The sequence below is a fragment of the Aquarana catesbeiana genome, linkage group LG01, assembly GCF_042186555.1.
Source record: "Aquarana catesbeiana isolate 2022-GZ linkage group LG01, ASM4218655v1, whole genome shotgun sequence".
NCBI classification, from domain to species: Eukaryota; Metazoa; Chordata; class Amphibia; order Anura; family Ranidae; genus Aquarana; species Aquarana catesbeiana.
The window spans coordinates 170,046,021-170,068,559 of record NC_133324.1 but is presented as its reverse complement, the minus strand read 5'-3'; the positions used below and the strand labels follow the sequence as shown (position 1 = coordinate 170,068,559).

The 22,539-nt window shown below is 42.4% G+C and overlaps 1 protein-coding gene across 1 annotated transcript in view; it reads left to right on the top strand.

Moving 5' to 3' along the window:
• Positions 1–22,539, top strand: part of ERAP1 (endoplasmic reticulum aminopeptidase 1) — a 127,214-nt gene that overhangs the window by 52,370 nt on the left and 52,305 nt on the right. Inside the window, exon 2 of the mRNA XM_073624558.1 lies at positions 17,337–17,544. The gene's annotated coding sequence lies outside the window, so the exon portion shown is untranslated. The remainder of the gene's footprint in view (positions 1–17,336; positions 17,545–22,539) is intronic.

The following is a 22,539-nucleotide window of genomic DNA, read 5'->3' as shown; positions in this document are numbered from 1 at the left end:
ACTTCCATTGTCAGGATGACGCGGTGCCTGGACTGATTCCTGTGATGTCAGCAGAGAGCGGACTTCAGTCCGCTCTCTCCTGAAAGGGGTCACAAGAGTACAAAATTAATTGCACTCCTGTGACCCATAGGAGAAGCCCAGCCAAACAATCTCAGGCTGGACTTTTAATAAACATTTCTGATTACGTATATCCAGTTTCCTTCATGTGCCTCACTCAAAGTCCCAAATTCCCCTCTTCATTACAATTAACAGGAATGGAAGCACTTTCCTTCCCCAGGTGCCTCATTTAAAGTCCCAATCTTCCTTTTTTATTTCAAAAGAAATGCATGTCTATATACAGCATGCAAAGTTTCCAGGCCCATTTACATGTGTGCAGTGCGTTCATGCGCATTATGACGCGACTTAGCGTGGGTTTTGTTATGTCATTGTTGCATTGCAACATTGTGTAAAGCATGTGGAACTCCTTAGTGCACTGGAATGCGATTTAAAATGTACGACACTGCAACTCATGTATGTGATGTCCCGCTTTGCGGCATGCGTTACCACAGTGCAAAAGTAAAAATGGACCCCCAAGCATGAGCTATCCCCTACTGTGTGCGTTACACCCACCTGGGTGAGATCTTCTGTAAAGTCACAGCGTTACCTTAAGTCCGCGGAAAGCTATTTAGTGTATTGGCCGGAGACTATTTACAAAGCACTTTGATACTTTTTAAATGTGAGTTTTTTTAATAAAGCAAAAGGTTTACTTGTATACACTATGTGGAGTTTTCTATTTGTGTCTGTCATAAATCTGCAGTAATGTTTCATGCACTGACTGTCTGCTTACCTCCCTGGTCTGTGTATCAGCTTTAGGGACCTAGCTCTCACACCTGTGTGCTTAAGTAATCTTCTCTCAGCATGGTTCCACCCCAGCCTCTAACAGAAAACACTATTTAACCCTGCACACCGCAAGCCAGCCTTGCCCGAGCAACAATTGTGTGAAGGCTTCCCTGGGTGATTCTTCCCGTGTACTGACATTGGCTTGTTCTCCTGACCATCCCTGTCTGCTTGTTGCCCCGACCTTCAGCTCGTCTTCTGGCCATCCCTGTCTGCTTGTTGCCCCGACCTTCAGCTCGTCTTCTGACCATCCCTGTCTGCTTGTTGCCCTGACCTTCGGCTTGTAAGCCTGACTATTCCTGATTGCCCTGGGCTGCTGCTTCCTCTCCATCCACCAGAGCAAGCCGTGAGCTGGGAGACCCTGGGAGTCATGACCTGGAGTCAGCTGCAGCCAAGTCCATCCTCACTATCAGAAGCCCTGGTGAAAACCTGCTGGCTCTTAGACTCATAGTTACATAGTTACATAGTAGGTGAGGTTGAAAAAAGACACAAGTCCATCAAGTCCAACCTATGTGTGTGATATGAAGATTTCCCACACCCCGGGAAATCTTATGCTCTAACTCCCTGTCCAGGACCATGGCTGCAACCCTGTGTAGCTGCTTCTCAGAAGCATCGACCCTCAGCAGTCAGCCGTATGGTTCACAACCTCAGCAGAGCGCTCCTAGTCGCTTGGTCCTGCAGGTAACCCAATAGCAGTGATGGGAGTAAGTCACACATGTGCAAGTCACAAGCAAGTCTCAAGTCTTAACCTTCAAGTCACAAGCAAGTCCCAAGTTACTGTGGCAAAAAAGCAAGCAAGTCAAGTCAAGTCCCTGCTAGAAGTCAAGCAAGTCAAGTCAAGTCATTTATTTTGGTCAAGTTACAAATTAAGTCAAAATACTGATCTACCCCGAAGCCGGGACTTGGGGAGAGCTTTCTTTTGTGGGGGTGGGGGGGGGTGGGGCTTTTGCCTAGGCCAAGACACAGCAGTGGTGGTGCCAAGTCATTGCAAGTTAAATAGCCCAAGTCAAAGTCAAGTCGCAAGTCATTAGTGACAAGTCAAAGTCAAGTCGAGTCATTTATTTAATTTTGTCAAGCAAGTCGCAAGTCCTCAAACAGGTGACTTGAGTCTGACTCGAGTCAAGTCATGTGACTCGAGTCCCCCACCTCTGCCCGATAGTATCTTTGCCAAAAAAACACATGGCTGTATAATCAAGGAAATTTATCTGGAGGTTCCCTTCATGAGGAGTGGAGTATACCTAACACTCTGGGAAGTTTCCTATGAGCCCTTTGGGATTGATGTGTGTTCTGACCTTTGTGTAACCAGAAGGTCATGGCTATCTAGAAAGCCTATAGGGTATTACCTGATGGAGGACCATTCAACTTTCTTGCAGGATTCCTTCATCTCCTAAGCGTTTATGTCGATGGATGTGGTCACTTTCATCACATTTTTTGGATATTTGTTTATTTCACTTTTGCACATGATTATGTATTTTTATTTGTATATTACACATATTTCTTTGGATATATTTGAATTTTGATCAAAATTTATTTGTTAATATCTCATAGTTTGCAGCTTTTTCCTAAAACATTTTTGTACACCTAACACTTTCCATTCCTGATAACAATTACACCCACCTACATTACTAATGCCGGGTACACACGACCAGACTTTCAGGTAGAAAAGGTCAGACGGAATCATTCCATCAGACATTCCGATCGTGTGTGGGCTTCATCGGACTTTTTCTTTTGAAAATTCTGACCGACCTAGAAATAGAACATGTTTTAAATCTTTCGGGAAAACCGTTCGTCTGTATGCTATTCCGACCAAAAACAACGCAAGGGCAGCTATTGGCTACTGGCTAGTGAACTTCCTTATTCTAGTCCCATCGTACGTCATCGCGTTCTAAACTATCAGACTTTGGTGTGAACGTGTGTAGGCAAGTCCGTTTTAGCTGAACTCCGTCAGAAAAACCGTCAGAGTTCATTCCGACAGAAAAAACTGTCGCGTGTACGTGGCATAAGAGATATATCTATATATATAGGTATATATATCTATCTATATATATATATATATATAGATTCTGAGCAAAAAGGTTCTGAATCTTTCTTTTGCTATTTTTTTTACCTATCACTACTGTTGAGATTCTAGTTTTAATCAGTTTTCTTCCATATTACACGATTTGTCTGCAGTACGCCATTGTACCTTCCTGGGTACTTCATTTTGTTTGGCTACAGTTAGTATAGTCTGCTCTATGATTTTATTAAATAATCCTGTATGGATAATGCTTTTGCCTATTAGGCTAAGTTTGCACCTACAGGTTCAACCAAGCACGCATTTCTGCACATTGCCTGTAGGGCAGCACATTCATTTCAATGGGCTGCCCTACGTGCAAGGGATGCAGAAAAAAGTCCCAACCCTTTTCAAAAAAATGGCACCATCTTCAACCCATTGGAGCTGCAGCACCACTCGGTTTCTGGCATCGCAACAATGTTGCTAATTATACTGTACGTAACAGAACTACAGCTTGGGAAATTCATGAACCCTTGTTGGGAAATTTGTTAAAACACTTCATACTTTCTTTCCTTGGTGGAGCACATACCTACTGCTTTTAAATCAGAGGATCCCCTTTACAAAGTTTTATCGATTTGGATCCCCTTCTAAAGCACTTAGTTGATGGCTCTTCAGTCATTTTTTCATCTTTCCATCTATTAAATCTTCTGCCCTTGTTGTTTTAACTTTGTATAGTAAAACATTTTTTTTTTGTGCCAGTAAATCCCTTATACAGCCCACTTCCTGTTTCTTGTCTGGTAATTAGCCTAGGCTTATGACATCATGCACAGCTCTCTCTCTAACTCTCTTGAAAGTTTGACGGTGTTTCTCCAGATTAGGCTACCCGTCAGATTTTGTAACAGGAGTGACGTTCCGCTGCCATCTTGCTACACCCCATACTCCTCCACAGTACGGATACAGTGAGAAGGCGGCAAGCAGACATCTTGTTACACCCTCTGGAGTCTTGCATATCACAGTTATTTTTAATAGTAAACTCAGCTTATATAGTGAAATTCAGTATTTTGAAATCAATCAGACTGTTTTGATGTTGATTTTTCAAAGCAGCGTTGTTCTGTCATATTAACAAACCTGTGAGATCAGCAGGCTTGCCACTGCTTTTAAAATTCAACATCTAAACAGTCAGACAGATTTCTAAATGGGTGTAACAAGATGTCCGCTTGCCGCCTTCTCACTGTATCCTTACTGTGGACGAGTGCTGGGGTGTAGCAAGATGGCGGCCACGGAATGCCACTTCCATTACAAAATCTGAGGGGTCGCCTAATCTGACAAAACACCAGCAAGGGAGAGGGGATGAGTCATAGGAGGGCCAATCATAGATGCAGAGCTGGTGGGGGCTGGATGACGGCAGAGAAAAGGCTGCGCCGTGATCTGATGCTTTCAGGTAGGGGGCACATGCGCGCACCGCTGGTGCCCTAAATGTGCTGTGCTCAAACACAGCAGATGTAGATCACCGATAGGAATGGGCTCGAGCATGTTTGGTTTCTTTAATCACATTTCCTGATCTGTGCAACTGCAGACCGGGAAATGACTCACTGCCTGCGATTAGCTGTGTGCAGTGTCGGCTTCCTGGCAGGATCTGGCAGGGGGGTTGGGACTAGGAACCCGAACACGCCCAAGCCTATCTCTAATCACCGGGTGTCAGCTAATGGATTACCTCCGGCACCCAGCGACCGCCATGAATTTACACAGGACAAGGCTCTACTATGTAAACAAAGCAGAGCTTTGCCCTGTCAGTGGGGAAGTAATCGATTTTCTTTCCCCGCAAAGCACATCCCACAGTAAACCAAAACACTGGTTAGGCGCACGTTTAACCCTTCGATTGCCCCTGATGTTTAACCCCTTTACAGTCAGTGTCATTAGTACAGGACAGTGCATATTGTTTAGCACTGATCACTGTATTAGTGTCACTGGTTCCCAAAAAGTGTCATTTAGTGTCCGAATGTCCACCGTAATATCACAGTCCCGCGATAAGTCACTGATCGCCACCATTACTAGTAACATAAAAAATTCCAGTATATATCCCATCATTTGTAGATGCTATAACTTTTGTGCAAACCAATCAATATACACTTATGGAATTTTTTTTTTTTACCAAAAGTATGTAGCAGAATACACATTGGCCTAAATTTATCAAGAGATTAGATTTATTTTTTTTTTTTTTACATTTTTTTCATTGTATATGTTTTATAGCAGAAAGTAAAAAATATTTGTTTTTATTTATTTTTTTGTTTTTTTTTTGTTTGTTTTTTTAAATTGTCGGCCTTTTTTTTTTTTTTGTTTTATAATGCAAAAAATAAAAACGCAGTGGTGATCAAATACCACCTGAAGAAAGCTCTATTTGTGGGGGAAAAAAAGGACATAAATATTATTTGGGTACAGCGACTCACGACCGCACAATTGTCAGTTAAAGTAACGCAATGCAGTTTAGCAACGGTCATGACGGGGGGGGGTGGGGGGGGCAAGCTGTTATGTGTACTCCAGAGCTCCTCATACTGTGGATGGGGGAACTCCGACATATCTAAGCAACAACACTAGAGAGGCACAATCAGGGAATTGTGACACGGAAGACAGCTGTGACAGCTGTTTAGGGAAGACATTCAAACTGATCTAACACTCTGATTGTTCTGTCATTACTACATATTATCCAATGTCCTGCATGTCATTTCATATGCAGGATATAGATGTATATATGTAGATATTTATTTAAGAATATAACAAAACTGAGGGGTAAAGCAAAAGTCATGCAATAAACAATGAAATTGCATTACAGATATAATAAGCTAGTGGAATATTATACAGGGGAGGTTCTCTCCCAATATGCCAGCAAACTTAGTGGATGAATTGTTTTTTTAGCTAAATAAATAAAAGCACACCAGATCTAATATTCCACCCCAATGTATGCAATATGTTATATTCTAGTTGGCCACAAGGAGGTGCTCATGCAATTGCTAATGATCACATTAGAAAGGGTACTATTGGCATTGAAAATTTAGTGCAGAGAAGACTATAAATGTGTTTGAATTCATGTCTGTTTCTTTTTAATGTTACAGTGGAACTTTACTTTCCCAATCAACATTGATTATTTGTTAATCCTCATGCTGTTAGTATTCATAAATAGATAGGGAAAGTATGATCATATAAACTTGTTTTAAACTTTTTTTTTTTTTTTTTTTTTTTACATTTCTTCAGTTACTTTCTGGTTTCTTGTCTAGGCAAATGATGTCATACATCCCAGGAGGGGAGGAGAAGAGGAGGGGTTTTCTCAGCTAAGCACACCCTCCTGCATTCATGTGTTCCATCAGATTAGGCGACCCATCAATTCTTCTGACGTTCCTTCACGGCCATCTTGTTACACCCCGCGCTCGGCCGCAGTAAGCCTACAGTCTGAAGTCGCTAAGCGGACATCTTTTTACACCCACCGAAGTCTTGCATTTCACACTTTTTTTTACCAGTAAACTGAGCTTATATCATGAAATACAGTATGTAGAAGTCTGTGACACTGCTTTGATGTTGAATTATAAAAGCAGCGGTCTTCTGTCAGATTAGCAAACGTGTACAATCAGCAGGCTTGCCGCTGCTTTTAAAATTCAACATCAAAACAGTGTTAAGGAGTTCTAAATACTGTATTTCATGATATAAACTCAATTTACTAAACTAAAAAAGTGTGAAATGCAAGACTTCGATGGGTGTAAAAAGATGTCCGCTTGGCGACTTCAGACTGTAGCCTTAGTGTGGTTGAGTGCAGGGTGTACCAAGATGGCCGTGATGGAATGTCACTTCTTTTATGAAAACTGTTGGGTTGTCTAATCTGACAGAACACATGCGTGAGCTAAGGGCAAATGGATTTCAAGAAGTAAATGCTACATTAATCATTTGCCCTTACTCAAGATGGCCACAGCCAGAAATGATAGGGGGCGGGGGGTATTTCTCAGCAAAATAAATAATGCAGACATGGATGGATGGGGGAGTTTGCTTTAAATATTAAAAATGAATTAAATAGTGTGTTTGCTTTGTGGTGCTCAGATGCAGTGAATATCCTCTTTAAGATCTTTTGGCACTGTGCTTCATTGTACCCAGTGTTATGAACATAAAGGGGCAATTTCCAGTGGGCCTTTTTTGTTGTAAGGAATGGGACAAGGAGCGAAAAAGAGAGCAAAACATCACAGTGCAATAGTTATTAACCACTTCAGCCCTGGAAGATTTTACCCCCTTCCTGACCAGAGCACTTTTTGCGATTCAGCACTGCGTCGCTTTAACTGACAATTGCGCGATCTTGCGACGTTGCACCCAAACAAAATTGATGTCCTTTTTTTCTCACAAATAGAGCTTTCTTTTGGTGGCATTTGATTACTTCTGCGGTTTTTATTTATTGCACTATAAACAAAAAAAAAGCGATGATTTAGAAAAAAACGCATTATTTTTTACTTTTTGCTATAATAAATATCCCCCAAAAATAAATAAAAAAAAATTTCCTCAGTTTAGGCCGATATGTATTCTTCTACATATTCTTGGTTTTGATTGTGAACAAATGTGTAAATAAAAAGTGTGGAGCTGAAAGTAAGTGAACGTAGCAAACCTTAACCACTTTGCGCCCGCGCTATAGCCGAAAGACGGCTACAGCGCAGACGCCAATTGCCGGGAGGGCGTCCCTGGTAGTCCTCCTGTTTACTTCCGCAATGCGCGCTCCCGCGGGCGCGCATCGGGGAAATTCTGTGCTGGCCGTGTCCCTTGGACACAACCAGTCACAGATCGCTGTAAATGGCCAATCACAGCGGCCGTTTACAGCACGATCGGAGCTTCCAATGAGAGATGATCTCATATGTAAACATATGAGATCATCTCTCATCGCCGGCTCTCCCTCCTCACACAGAGACATCGTGTGAGGAGAGAGAGCGTATGGCTGCAGCTGAGTGTCAAAAAAAAAAAAAAAACGGAAAATAAAGTGACCACACTGCAATCTGTCCCCACTGCCATCTGTCAGTGCCATCTGTCCCCAGTGCCACGTATCAGTGCCATCTGTCATCAGTACCACCTGTCATTGTCACGTGCCATCTGTTATCAGTGTCACGTGTCATCAGTGCCATGTATCAGTGCCATCTGTCATCAGTGCCACGTATTAGTGCCATCTGTCATCAGTGCCACGTATTAGTGTCATCTGTTATCAGTGCCATGTATTAGTGCCATCTGTCAGTGCCATCTGTCATCAGTGTCACGTTCCAGCAGTGTCACGTATTAGTGCCATCTGTCATCAGTGCCACGTATTAGTGCCATCTGTCATCAGTGCCACATATTAGTGCCATCTGTCATCAGTGTCACCAGTGCCACGTATTAGTGCCATCTGTCATCAGTGTCGCGTGTCATCAGTGCCACTTATCAGTGCCATCTGTCATCAGTGCCACGTCAGTGTCACGTGTCATTGTCCTGGTGCTCTAGGCCCTTCAAAAGTGTAATAGGTAGTCAACAAGTTACATGTGTAATTTATGCTCCTAGAACACCTGATGGTGCTCCCTGCATGTTGGGCCTCTCTATGTGGCTAGGCTGTGAAAAAGTCTCACACATGTGGTGTTGTAATACTCAGGAGAAGTAGCAGAATGTATTTTGGTGTGTCATTTGTGGTATACACATGCCATGTGAGAGAAATAACTTATTACAATGACAAATTTGTGGGGAAAAAAAAAAACAAATGTTCATTTTGCAAAGAATTGTGGGAAAAAATGACAACATCGAAAAGCTCACCATGCATCTTACTAAATACCTTGGATTGACTACTTTCAAAAAAGGGGTCATTTGGGGGATATTTGTACTTTCCTGACTTGTTCGGGTCGCAAGAAATGAGATAGGCCACCAGTACATCAAGTGTGATCAATTTTTTATGATTTGCACCACAGCTTGTAGACTCTCTAACTTTCACAAAGACCAAATAATATCCACTAATTTGGGTTATTTTTACCAAAGATATGTAGCAGTATAAATTGTGGCCACAATTTATGAAGCAAAATTAATAATTTGCAAAATTTTAAGAAAGGAAAATGTGTTTTTTTATCCAAAATTTTCGGGTTTTTTTCAAAAATAAAAAAACCCAGAGGTGATCAAATACCACCAAAAGAAAGCTCTATTTGTATAAAAAAAGGACAAAAAATTCATTTGGGTACAGTATTACATGACTGAGTAATTGTCATTCAAAGTGTGAGAGCGCTGAAAGCTGAAAATTGGTCTGGGCAGGAGGGGGGTTTAAGTGCCCAATTGTCAAGTGGTTAAAAAAGGGGCTATGTAATCAAAAGATATAGTGATCCGTCTCTCATATTGAAGAGCACAACATATAAGAATCACACCGTGAGTAAATGTAAAGGACCTCATGCGATAGTGAGTCGCAAGGAAGTCGCAAGACTATAATAAAAATTATTAACAAAGGTGATGTGATATGGTGACTGGATAGAAACACAGTATCATATACAAATGCTCAATGAAATAAACCCACGTGTGATCTAAATTATACATCAAAACATGAATGTGGTAACACTGAATTTGCAATAATAGTGACCTGTTAATGAAAACAACTATCATATATAGATGAGAAACAAACCCATGTGTATCCATAGGCATGTAATAAAAAGACAAACACAATACTAATTCCAAATGTGAGTGAGAGCAAACATGTGATAGTCCATGAGGCATCAGAGTTAAACAGTGACAAGTGAAAACACACTGTTGCTACAGATGTCTGACAGTCTCTTAGGTAGATGTGTTGAACAGTTGATAAATACACTCGGGAGTGCCTTCACCTTCCAGGAATGGGGGAAAGAAAAAGGTACTCTTACCCAAAGTAGTGGACCCAGCTCACCATACGGTGGTGGATCTGTCAGGCATGGAACCGGAGACATGGAGTCAAGCTCCCAGGATGAACCATACGATCCCCTCCTCTGTAGGCCGATGGCAATCCAAAATGCCAGTGGCGATAGATAAAACTACCCAATAGTAGGCAGTGGTAAACACAGCTCTCCAAAAATGTCTCCTCCAGATGCAGGTATTATATTCAAGGCATAAAAAAAAGAAAAAGCCTCCATATAGCATAAATCCAAATGATGGCATTTATTAAAGTAAAAAATATCCAAGTGAACAAATATCAAATAAAAACAGTTCAATTGAACACTAAAAGCAGCGCAGTATGAGGTGGCTTGGGCCGGCGTAATCCTACGCGTTTCGTCTGCAAAGAGTTACCACTGCCTACTGTTGGGGAGTTTTATCTATCTCCACAATCACTGGCGTTTTGGATTTCCATCGGCCTACAGAGGAGGGGATCGTATGGTTCATCCTGGGAGCTTGACTCCATGTCTCCGGTTCCATGCCTGACAGATCCACCACCGAACGGTGAGCTGGGTCCACTACTTTGGGTAAGAGTACCTTTTTCTCTGATTGTTGCAGCTGATTGTTAATTATAAAAACACTCCCATACAGATTCACTTAGCACATGGACACAGACAAACAAACAGCTAATCCTTCAGAATAACAAAAAGTAGAAATCTGAAACAAAGGTTGTTGAAATCCTTGTGATGTACATAGATCACCTAGAGGAGGGTGTTTTCTTCTCAACAAAAGAGGTGTTACTCTTTAAATCCCTAATGATATACTTACCTGCTGTGTGCAATAGTTCCTCTTCTCGTGTCCCCCACCGGTGCTACTGGCTCTGCCCCCCCACGACTGCCCACAATAGCAAGCAGCTTACTATGGGGGCACTCGCGCAGGCTCGCTCCTGAGTCGGCTCTGTGTGTCCATGGACGGGACTCGGCCCTGCCCCTGCTCCCTCCTTACTGGCTGTGATTAACAGCTGTGAGAGTCAGTGGCCAGTGGCCAGTGGCTCCCACTGCTGTGTCTGAGCCAATGAGGAGGGAGAGAGCCAGGAGAGCAACTGCTCTTGTGTACATTGCTGGATTGCGATTGGGCTCAGGTAAGTATAAAGGAGGGGAAGGAGGGGGGAGCTGCAGAGAATGGGGAAATAAAGGGGAGGCCATATTTGGCCATCCTTTCCTCATGGGATTGTGGCATCAGCATTTAGGAATTAATTAAATGTCTCTCGGGTAATGTTAAATTTGATAGGCTATTTAGGGTCAGGTGATTCAAAGGGTTATAGAAAGTTAATAGACTATTAGGGATTGGTCAGTTAAGGTCAGGTATCATAGGAGATTCTAGAAGGTTAGCTAATTAGATAATGATTGGTCAATTTAAGTCAGGTGTTTTAGAAGGTTCTGGAAGGTCAAGAGGTCAGTTAGGATTGGTCAGTAAAGGTCATATGACCTTTTAGAATATTCTAGAAGGTCTCTTATAGCCTATTTAAGGGAGACTTTCAGTCAGGAGTTTGCCAGGCACCAGAGAGATTACAGCGCAAAGAGCTCCCCGCCCTAATCCCCCCCCTCCCCCGTCGCGGCCGATTTATGTGGTGGCTCCCTTTGGTGAACAATCAAAGGGGAGATTTAAGGAAAAGATTTGATGATAAATGCTGAGTCAGCTCGAGTCTTAGTGGCTGGGTTGAGTATGGTTTATTGTTAAATAAAAGTTTGGTTGAGAATATGTTTTATGAGAATGGATTTGATGTTATAAATAAAAATTAATTTGGTATTAAATAAGAGAAAAAAAAACAATAAATCAGGCCGTGGCCAATTGTATCCAAGAAATAATAGAATAAAGAAATCTTATTATACTTAGATTGATGTGTTGTCTATTTATTTATTTTCTATGCATGTTTGTGTATTTGCATGATGCCTACTATCCCATGCTTAAAGGTAAAAAAAACGTCAGAGCCGCTTTAGAGACACTTAGGCCCCTTTCACACTGGGGCGGTTTGCAGGCGTTATTGCGCTAAAAATACCGTCTGCAAACCGCCCCTAAACAGCCTCCGCTGTTTGTTCAGTGTGAAAGCCCGAGGGCTTTCACACTGAAGCGGTGCGCTGGCAGGACGGTAAAAAAAGTCCTGCGAGCCGCATCTTTGGAGCGGTGAAGGAGCGGTGTGTTCACCGCTCCTAAACCGCTCCTGCCCATTGAAATCAATGGGACAGCGCGGCTATAGCCGCGCTGTACGAGCGGTTTTAACCCTTTTTCGGCCGCCAGCGGGGGTTAAAACCGCACCGCTAGCGGCCGAATACAGCCGCAAAAATGACGGAAAAACAGCGCTAAAAATAGCGCTGTTTTTCCGCCGACGCCCCCCCACCGCCCCAGTGTGAAAGGGGCCTTACAGTGAAGAGCTGGACTTGTCCAGAGTTTTCATCCCCGTGCTGTGTCTAATGGCTGGGCTCTGGCTGTTGATATCCAAGGATCTGCCTCAGGTGTCACTGGTGAGAAGACTCCCTAGACACTTTCACACTGAGGCGGTTTTCAGGCACTTTAGCGCTAGAAATAGCCTCTGATAACCGCCTCCCATTTATTGCAGTGTGTCTTTTCACACTGGAGCGGTGCGCTTGTGGGACATTCCGAAAAGTCCTGCAAGCAGCATTTTTGGGGCAGTTTGGGAGCGCTGTAAATAACGCTCCCAAAACATCCTGCCCATGGAAATGAATGGGCAGCGCTACCAAAGCACCTGAAAAGCACTTTGAAAGCGCTAAAAAAGCTGGACTTTTTACCATTTTTCTTTTGGTAAAAAGTGCCCCGCTAGTGGCAGAAAAGCACGGCAGTGCAGCTGACGGCCGGGCACTGCCACTGTGAAGGGGGTCTTAATTGCTTGCTGCTGCAATCTCAGACTCCTCTCATTTCTGCCGGTCAGGTCTTCAAATGTTTTTCAGGGACTACTTTCCCCTTATCAGCCAGATGGTAAGGTGACCAGATTTTCAAAATGAAGTACGGGGACACCCTGCTGACAATTTTATTGGAGGTGGGACAGGGGTGGAGCAGGGGGTGGGGATAACAGCAGCATGCGAAGCATGCTACACCAAATGTTGGGCGTGGCCAGATTGTGTTAACAGTGGGAGTGACTTAAAGGGGTGCGGTTTAATGACACCTAAGGCTTTGCTCCGGGTCAATAATACATAACACACAGAGTGTGGAGGCCAAATGTAAGCACAGTACAGAGTTCCTCCCAAACAAAAAATCCTCCCTCCTCCCAATATAATCCCCCCCCCCCCATCCATGACAAAACCACCTTCAGCACAAGTTCCCTGCTTCCTGAATTGTACTCCCCTGACCTTGGCATGGTGTTGTTGGTGAATTCCCACAGTCCGCCATCTGCTGGTGAGTTTCCTCCCCTCATCCCCAGTGGTAGCACCTGTACAGCTACAAGAAGGCACCATATTTTTGCAGGATGGGGATGAGTGTGTGGCATTAGATGGAGCATGTCACCCCTCAAGCACCCCCCTCCTCTCTCTGCACAGGCTCATTTATCCCTGCCTAGTTTGCTGCATACTGCCTCTGGATGCAGCAACACTGTGCTGTGACTGCATACAAATTGTCCATCCTGCGAGCAGTTTGTGTGCAGCCAAAACTCAGCAGAAACAGCGACTCTGGATGTACGCTGGCTGTGTCCAAGGTCGTTATTGGTATGTAACTGCTTGGGTGAGTATTTATATGCGAACAGCAACTGGCTGCAAACAGTGTGTGCAGGCTGTGTTTACAACCACCAGCAAGAATCTACTGATCCTTGCTTGCAGCCACACGTACTAGCCTAAAGAGGAATTGATTCTGTTAATCTGGCTCCCCCCACCTCCTTTCAGAAAATTGCAAAGAGGCAAGTTTGTTTTTGGGAGGGATCCTTTAATTAGCGTAAGGCCCCTTTCACACATGCGGACCATATGTCCGTATTTCATCCATCCGTTTTCGGATGAAATACGGACATACATGCATTCCTATGGGATAGCGGGTGTCAGCAGATGTACATCCGCTAACACCCGATATCATCCGGCCCCGCTATTGTCCGATTCTGCAGACGGAAGAAAATCCTATTTTTCTAACCATCTGCAGAGCGGATCGGAGGAACGTGGACAGATGGTCCGTGTTCCTCCGATCCCCCCATAGGGAGAGCGGAGATCTGACAGGGCGGTCCCTGCACAGTGTGCGGGTCCCGCCCTGTCATCCGCCAGCTCAGCTCGGGAAAATGGAGAGATCCCCGCTGAGCAGCGGATGTTCACGGGTCGGATCAACACGTGTGAAAGGGGCCTAACACAAGCAGTGCTTCCGCCTTTCTGGCCTAGGCCAGAATGACACCTGTCCAACAATGCAGTGCAGCATCATCAGGAAGCTGGCTGCTAATGGCCTGTACACACGCTCCGAAAATCGGACGAAACATACTAGACATGTGCACTGCCGAAAAATGCGTTTGTTTTTATTTTCATTTCATTCCTTTTTTTTGTTTGTTTTTCGGGTCATTCATTATGATCGCAATTTTTGTAAATTAGTACATTTGTAAATTTGTCAATTCTTAAATTAGTAAATTCTTAAATTCATAAATTCTAAAAATCGAAAATCCGAAAATAAGAAAGAAAATTTGAAAGAATAACTAACTAACTAACTAACTAATAATAACTAACTATTAAATTTATAGGTATTGAAATTTCATTTGAAATTTGGCTTTTTAGTGAACGTAACGAATATGAATATAATCACTGACATAATCACACACATTGGTTGGACTTGTGTCTTTTTTCAACCTCACTTACTGTGTAACTATGTAACTATGAATTTATCAGAAGTTCCGAATTATCTGAAATAACGAATGCCACATCTAAACAAATGGAACAGAATTAATTAATAATAAATAATAATAATAAGTTATTATTATTATTTATTATTATTAATTTGTTACGTTCCATTCATTTAGATACGGCATTCGTTATTTTGGATAATTCGTAACTTCGGATTTTTGAATTTTCAGGGATTTTGAATTTCCAAGTTTACAAATTTATGAGTTTTCGAACTTACGAATATTGTGAAAAATTCTTTAACCACTTGACAACTGGGCACTTAAACCCCCCTCCTGCCCAGACAAATTTTCAGCTTTCAGCGCTTTCACACTTTGAATGACAATTACTCAGTCATGTAATACTGTACCCAAATACATTTTTTGTCCTTTTTTTCATACAAATAGAGCTTTCTTTTGGTGGTATTTGATCACCTCTGGGTTTTTTATTTTTTGCGCTATAAATGAAAAAAGACCGAAAATTTTGAAAAAAAACAAAACGCATTTTTCTTAGTTTCTGTGATAAAATTTTGCAAATTAGTGATTTTTCTTCATAAATTGTGACCACAATTTATACTGCTACATATCTTTGGTAAAAATAACCCAAATTAGTGGATATTATTTGGTCTTTGTGAAAGTTAGAGTCTACAAACTATGGTGCAAATCATAAAAAATTGATCACACCTGATGTACTGGCCTCATTTCTTGCGACCCGAACAAGTCAGGAAAGTACAAATCCCCCCCAAATGACCCCTATTTTGAAAGTAGACATTCCAGGGTTTTTAGTAAGATGCATGGTGAGCTTTTTGATGTTGTCATTTTTTCCCACAATTCTTTGCAAAATGAAGATTTCCCCCCCCCCCCACAAAATTGTAATTGTAATAGGTTATTTCTCTCACAACGCATGTATATAATACAAATAACACCCCAAAATACATTCTGCTACTCCTGAGTATTACAATACCACATGTGTGGGACTTTTTCACAGCCTGACCACATAAAGAGGCCCAACATGCAGGGAGCATCATCAGGTGTTCTAGGAGCATAAATTACACATCTAACTTGTTGACTACATATTACATTTTTGAAGGCCCTAGAGAACCAGGACAATGACATGTGACACTGACGTGGCACTGATGACAGATGGCACTGATACGTGGCACTGATGTGGCACTGATGACAGATGGCACTGATACGTGGCACTGACACTGATGTGGCACTGATGACAGATGGCACTAATACGTGGCACTGATGACAGATGGCACTAATACGTGGCACTGATGACACGTGACACTGATGACAGATGGAACTAATATGTGGCACTGATGACACGTGGCACTGATGACAGATGGCACTAATACGTAGCACTGATGACAGATGGCACTAATACGTGGCACTGATGACAGATGGCACTAATACGTGACACTGATGACACTGATGACAGATGGCACTGATACGTGGCACTGATGACACTGATGACAGATGGCACTGATAGTGGCACTGATGACACATGACACTGATGACAGATGGCACGTGGCACTAATATGTGGCACTGAGGACAGATGACACTTATACGTGGCACTAGGGACATGACAGTGGGGATAGATGGCAGGGACATGACAGTGGGGACAGATGACAGTGGGGACAGATGGCAGCGACATGACAGTGGGGACAGACGGCAGGAACATGACAGTAGGGACAGATGGCAGGGACAGTTGGCAGTGGGGACACTTTTTTTTAGTTTTTTTTTTTTACTTACCGCCGCAGCGGTTCGCTCTCCCTCCTCACACGCTGTCTCTGTGTGAGGAGGGAGAGCCGGCGATGAGAGATGATCTCATATGTTTACTCTCATTGGCACCACCGATCGCGCTGAAAACGGCCGCTATGATTGGCTGTTTTAAGCGATCTGTGACTGGCTGTGTCCAAGGGACACGGCCAGCACAGAACTTCCCTGATGCGGGCCCGCGGGAGCGCGCATTGCGGAAGTAAACAGGAGGACGTCCAGGGACGGCGTCCCGGCAATTAGCGTCTGCGATGCAGCCGTCTATCGGCTATAGCGCGGGCGCGAAGAGGTTAAACGGGTTTTCGTTAATTCGGATATTTCGGAATTAACTAAATTGTCGGAATTCGTTAAAAAGCAAATTCGGAACAAAAGGAATTACACATGTCTAAAAAATACCGCTTTCAACGTGATTGTACGATAAGCGGATCGTTGGTACAGAGCTATCAAGAGCCGATCACGACAGTTCATCCAATTATTATCTGATCTGCCAAAACACTAAAATTTTTCTCGTACAGTACCAGATCGTACAATTTTCATTTCAATCAGTACAGTTGTCGTCTGAAAATACAATACAAATACAGTACAACACATTACATCACTTCCGATTTTTTTATTCTGTTAGACGAGAATTTTAGTAACTTTAGTAAACTGTTCGGGTTTGATATACGACTAGCATGCAAAAAAAAAAAACGGACGATCTGCCGTCCGATTTTTGGATTATGTGTACGGGGGGCATTAGACGCAAAAGAAAAAGCGGTGCAATGGCTTTTCGATGGATAACAATGAGACCGTGATGGATTCGCTGGGAGGGTGAGTATGTTATTTCATATCACACCAACAGATCAGGTAATATTAAAATTAAAACCGAAGGAGTAAAGTAACTCTTTAGCTTTCTTAATTTGTATAGAATTGAAATTTCAGTTTAAGGTGGAGTTTGCTTTTCTGATTGCATGGGTCATTTGTTTCAGTGCAGCTTCTAATTTGAACAAAGCTTTCCTATGGAGCAACGGCTGTGCTGGGAAGAGAAAGTGAAAGTGAGCTGTCGCTGGGTTCAGGAAGCTGTGTTGTGTGCTTTGGTTGCTCGTGCTTTACAGAGCAATGTGAAGGCCTTCATGTCTGCAGCGTGATAGCTCCTCACTATAATATCCGTCTTCCCTGCTGACCTTTACTAATCAGGTATGTTGGGGGCTTTTGTCATATGTCTTGGATGGTCACGTCACTGTAAGACTCAGTCACAGCTGTTAGAATCATTTCTCTTTATGCCGATCATTTCTTAAATGGCAGATATCATTTAGTTTCCATTTTGCATATAAGCCTGATCACAACATTAGGCCCTGCGGGTGGTCTTCAGTGTATTCCTGTCCTGACCCAAAATGTTTTGCCATCTCTATAATGAAAAATGTCAACGGTAAATTATCATCATATACAGCTCTGCTGCTTTGTGGGGAACACTTTCCTTAAAGAGTGACTTTCCTCGGTTCATTTGCCCTCAGGATCACCATCTACATGGAGTTTGTATATTCTTCATGGGTCACATTACAGTAATAGCTCCCTCTGGGTCAGGGGTTGGTTTTATGAACGCTATAAAGCTTTGTGAATTTTAACAGCAGTATAAAATTGACTGAAATAAGACAGATTTATCAAGCAATCACAATCATATTTAGTATCCAGTAATGCCTCGTACACACGATCCAAAGATTGGACCGCGGATCATCTGTTTTTTGGTTTTTTTATGCATGCTAGTCGTATATCGAACCTGAAGAGCTTACAAAAGTTACGAAAATTCTCGTACGACAGAATAAAAAATCGGAAGTGATGTCATGTGTATTTTCGGATGTCAACTGTACTGATTAAACGAAAATCGAAAATCGCACAATCTGGTATCGTACGAGAATAATTTTAATGTTTGTCCGATTGGATAATATCGGATGAACTGTCGTGATCGGCTATCAAAAGCTCTGTACTAATGATCCGATTATCGTAGGATATCTTTGAAAGCTGTATTTTTTGTACGATTTTCGGGTCGTGTGTATGGGCCTTAAGTCACGTTTCAGTTTACTGCAGATCAGGGGGATGTTAAGTCTTGTTTTTCATTACTGAACGTTGAACACGCTCTTTGCTAAATGAATCAGATAAATAAAGTTATTGCAGATGCATGCAGTGTGACTGATTTTACAGGAAGCAAGAGGTTACTTTTAGTTTTATATCTGTGTAGGCCACAACGGCTTGTGTCTTAATGAAAAGTTTTGTTAGTCAGCAATATCTACACTTTTATTATGTAGATATGTTGCATGGGTTTAAAATGATTGTAAAGAAGAAAATGAAGATCGGGAAAAAACTATTGCTCACAGCAGGTAAGTATAACATTAGGGGTTTAAAGTGAAAATAAAAAATAATAAACCTGTCATACTTACCTGTGCAATGGTATTACAGCAGCTCTCTGGGCCCTTCCCCCTTGTCGAGTGCCCCCATAGCAAGTTGCTTGCTCACTCCCGAGCTGCCTCTCTGGGGGTTATTTACGAAAGGCAAATCCACTTTGCACTAGAAGTGCATTTGCAAGTGCAATCACTGTAAATCCGAGGGGGACATGCAAGGAAAATAAAAAACAGCATTTTAGCTTGCACATGATTGAATGATAAAATCAGCAGAGCTTCCCCTCATTTCAGATCTACCCCTCAGATTTACAGCGACTGCACTTCCAAGTGCACTTGTAGTGCAAAGTGGATTTGCCTTTCGTAAATAACCCCCATAGACGTTTATGGAGTTGAGTTTAGGAAAAAAAACGCCAAAATCTCCTAAACTTAAGTTTAGGCGCTGCCAGTATAGGCTAGTGTACATGAAGCCTAAGACACAGAGCACGGCTCAGATCCTGCCCCCTGCTCTCGCCTCACTGGCTGTGCTTGACAGCAGCAGGAGCCAATGGCTCCTGCTGCTGCATCTCAGCCAATGAGGAGGAAGAAACCCAGGAGAGCCTCAGCTCTTGTGCACATCGCTGGATCAAGATCGGGTTTAGGTACGTATTGGGGGGCTGAGGGGGGAGCTTCATACTGAAGGTTTTTTTACTTTCATGCATAGAATGCATGAAGGTAAAAAAACTTCAGCCTTTACAACCACTTTAATCATTGTGCTATATAATGTACTGAAAATCCCCAACACAGTTTTATACTAAAATGGGGATCTCAGCATTTGCACAGCTATAGGGCTGCAACTAATGGTTATTTTCATAAATGATTAGTTGGCCAATTATTGTTTTCAATTAATCGATTAATCAAATAACCTTAAAAAAAGTGTGGTGTATAATTTAGTTAATGTGTAAAGTTTAAAATAAAAGGCAGCCTATTCTTAAAGTGTTTGTTAACCCAAAAAAATAATAATTCAGATTCTGGTCCCTTAAAGCAGATTACACAGCATAGTGCTTGTGCCGTGTAATCTGCCCCTCTCTAAACTGTAAAAAATTTCCCTGAACTTGCCACTTCCTGTATGCCCTCTCTATACTGACCACGATAACCAGCGCTGCTCCGCCCTGATCAGCGTGGTCAGAGTACTTCTCTCCGTCATACGTAGCTGTTTTCTCTGTTCTCCTCTCTCCCCCTCACCCCCTCCTTCCTGCCTGTCAGCACCCTTTCTGTGTCTGTCTCCGCCCCCCCCCCCGCCGCTACTATTAAAAATAAAACCCTTCATTGGTCACTGCCAGCCCCTCTATTAGAGGTTGGCATATCACATTATGCAAGTCCTTTGTAAAAACGCGCGTTCTAAATACCTCTTTAGAGCTCTCTTCAGGCCGGTCACAGGATTCGCTGCCACTTTACAGCTCCGATACATTGCTTCTGCTGGAGGTCATGTGATCTCCCCAGCTGACATCAGAGGGAGATCACGGCCCCTTCCGCAGAAGCAATGTATCGGAGCTGTAAAGCGGTCGCGAGTCAGGTGACCGGCCTGAAGACAGCTCTAAAGATGTATTTAGAACGCTTGTTTTTACAAAGGACTTGCATAGTGTGGTATGCCAGCCTCTAATAGAGGGGCTGGCAGTGAATCAAATATTAGACTTAAAAAACACTTTAAATATCTATATGCAGTGATAAATATAAATAACCAATTATATGGTTAGGGAGCAAAATCTCTAATACACTCTGAAAATATCAGACAGAAGACATATACTGTATATACTATGAGAGGCTGAATCTGGTAAATATCATCAGACTCAGAGATCACATTTTTTATTTAGAAAAAAAATTAAAAAATTAAAGACTGTTTTGCGGATTTTCAGACAGAACTGTAATTAATATTATGTATGACAGACTCCCTTGTCATAGCCAGGTGGCTTGATAAAAGCTACCTGCGCCTGCTGTCACTTATGCTGGCCATACAAAAACAATGTCTTCCTTCAAAAACAATTTCATTTTAAGAACGTTCGTTATTTTTCTAATTGTTAGTGGGGTCAAATCAACGTTCGTTTTCGACCACAGTGATGGGAAAATTCGAAGAAGCAGAATAGAAAACTTCTTGATCAAAGGAATTTTCAGACAGTGTATGTGTTTTTCGTTCAGAAAGTACATTGATTTTAAAACTGAATGTTAAATGCAAGTGAAATTTTCAAAGGACATTTTTTCATTCAGCGAATGTACAAAGATTTTTCGTAATAAATATTCTCATCCGAAAATCGATGTGTGTATGGCCAGCATAAAGCTAGGTTCACACCTATGCAATTTGCTTTTGATCCGTTTTTGCTGTGCATTTTGCGTTTTAGCACATGTGATTTTGCTGCGATTTTAATTTTGTTATGCTTACGCACTACATGCTTTTCTGCAGCTTCTCCATTGAAGCACCGTTTTGCATTGAAAAAAGTCCTTGACCCTTTACAAATATGCTGCGGCTGAAAAAAACATAGATGTGAACGTGTCCCATAGGAAACCATGTTAAATGAACTGTAGTGTGTTTCTGCAAAAAGCACCAATAAACGCATAGGTGTGAACCAGGCCTAAGACGTTTAGTAGCAGAAGCAGGCTTTTTTTTGTATCACATGTCATAATGGGATTAAAAAAAAAATAAAATTTGCCCTTTATAGTACAAAAAGAGCAAATAATCACTACTATAAGGGGTTCATTTATACTGTGAAACAGTGAAAGTAATAATATATATTACTTATATCATATACAGTATCTCACATTCATGTGACAACACTGAAGAAATTACACTTTGCAACAATGTAAAGTAGTGAGTGTACAGTTTGTATAACAGTGTAAATTTGCTGACCCCTCAAAATAACTCAACACACAGCCATTAATGTCTAAACCGCTGGCAACAAAAGTGAGTACACCCCTAAGTGAAAATAACCAAATTGGGTGGGCCAATTAGCCCCCCCCCCCCGTTGTCATGTGACTCGTTAGTGTTATAAGGATCAGGTGTGAATGGGAAGCAGGTGTGTTAAATTTGATGTTATCGCTCTCACTCTCTCATACTGGTCACTGGAAGTTCAACATGGCACCTCATGGCAAAAAACTCTGTGAGGATCTGAAAAAAAGAATTGTTGCTCTACATAAAGATGGCCTAGGCTATAAGAAGATTGCCAAGACCCTGAAACTGAGCTGCAGCACGGTGGCCAAGACCATGCTGCGGTTTAACAGGACAGGTTCCACTCAGTACAGGCTTTGCCATGGTTGACCAAAGAAGTTGAGTGCACGTGCTCAGTGTCATATCCAGAGGTTGTCTTTGGGAAATAGACGTATGAGTGCTGCCAGCATTGCTGCAGAGGTTGAAGGGGTAGGGGGTCAACCTGTCAGTGCTCAGACCATACACTGCATCAAATTGGTCTGCATGGCTGTCATCCCAGAAGGAAGCCTCTCCTAAAGATAATGCACAAGAAAGCCTGCAAACAGTTTGCTGAAGACGAGCAGACTAAGGACATGGATTACTGGAACTGTGGTCTGATGAGACCAAGAAACATTTATTTGGTTCAGATGGTGTCAAGCATGTGTGGCGGCAACCAGGTGAGGATTACATAGACAAGTGTATCTTGCCTACAGTCAAGCATTGTGTTGGGAGTGTCATGGTCTAGTGCTGCATAAGTGCTGCCAGCACTGGGGAGCTACAGTTCATTGAGGGAACCATGAAGGCCAACATGTACTGTGACATGCTGAAGCAGAGCATGATCCCCTCCCATTGGAGACTGGG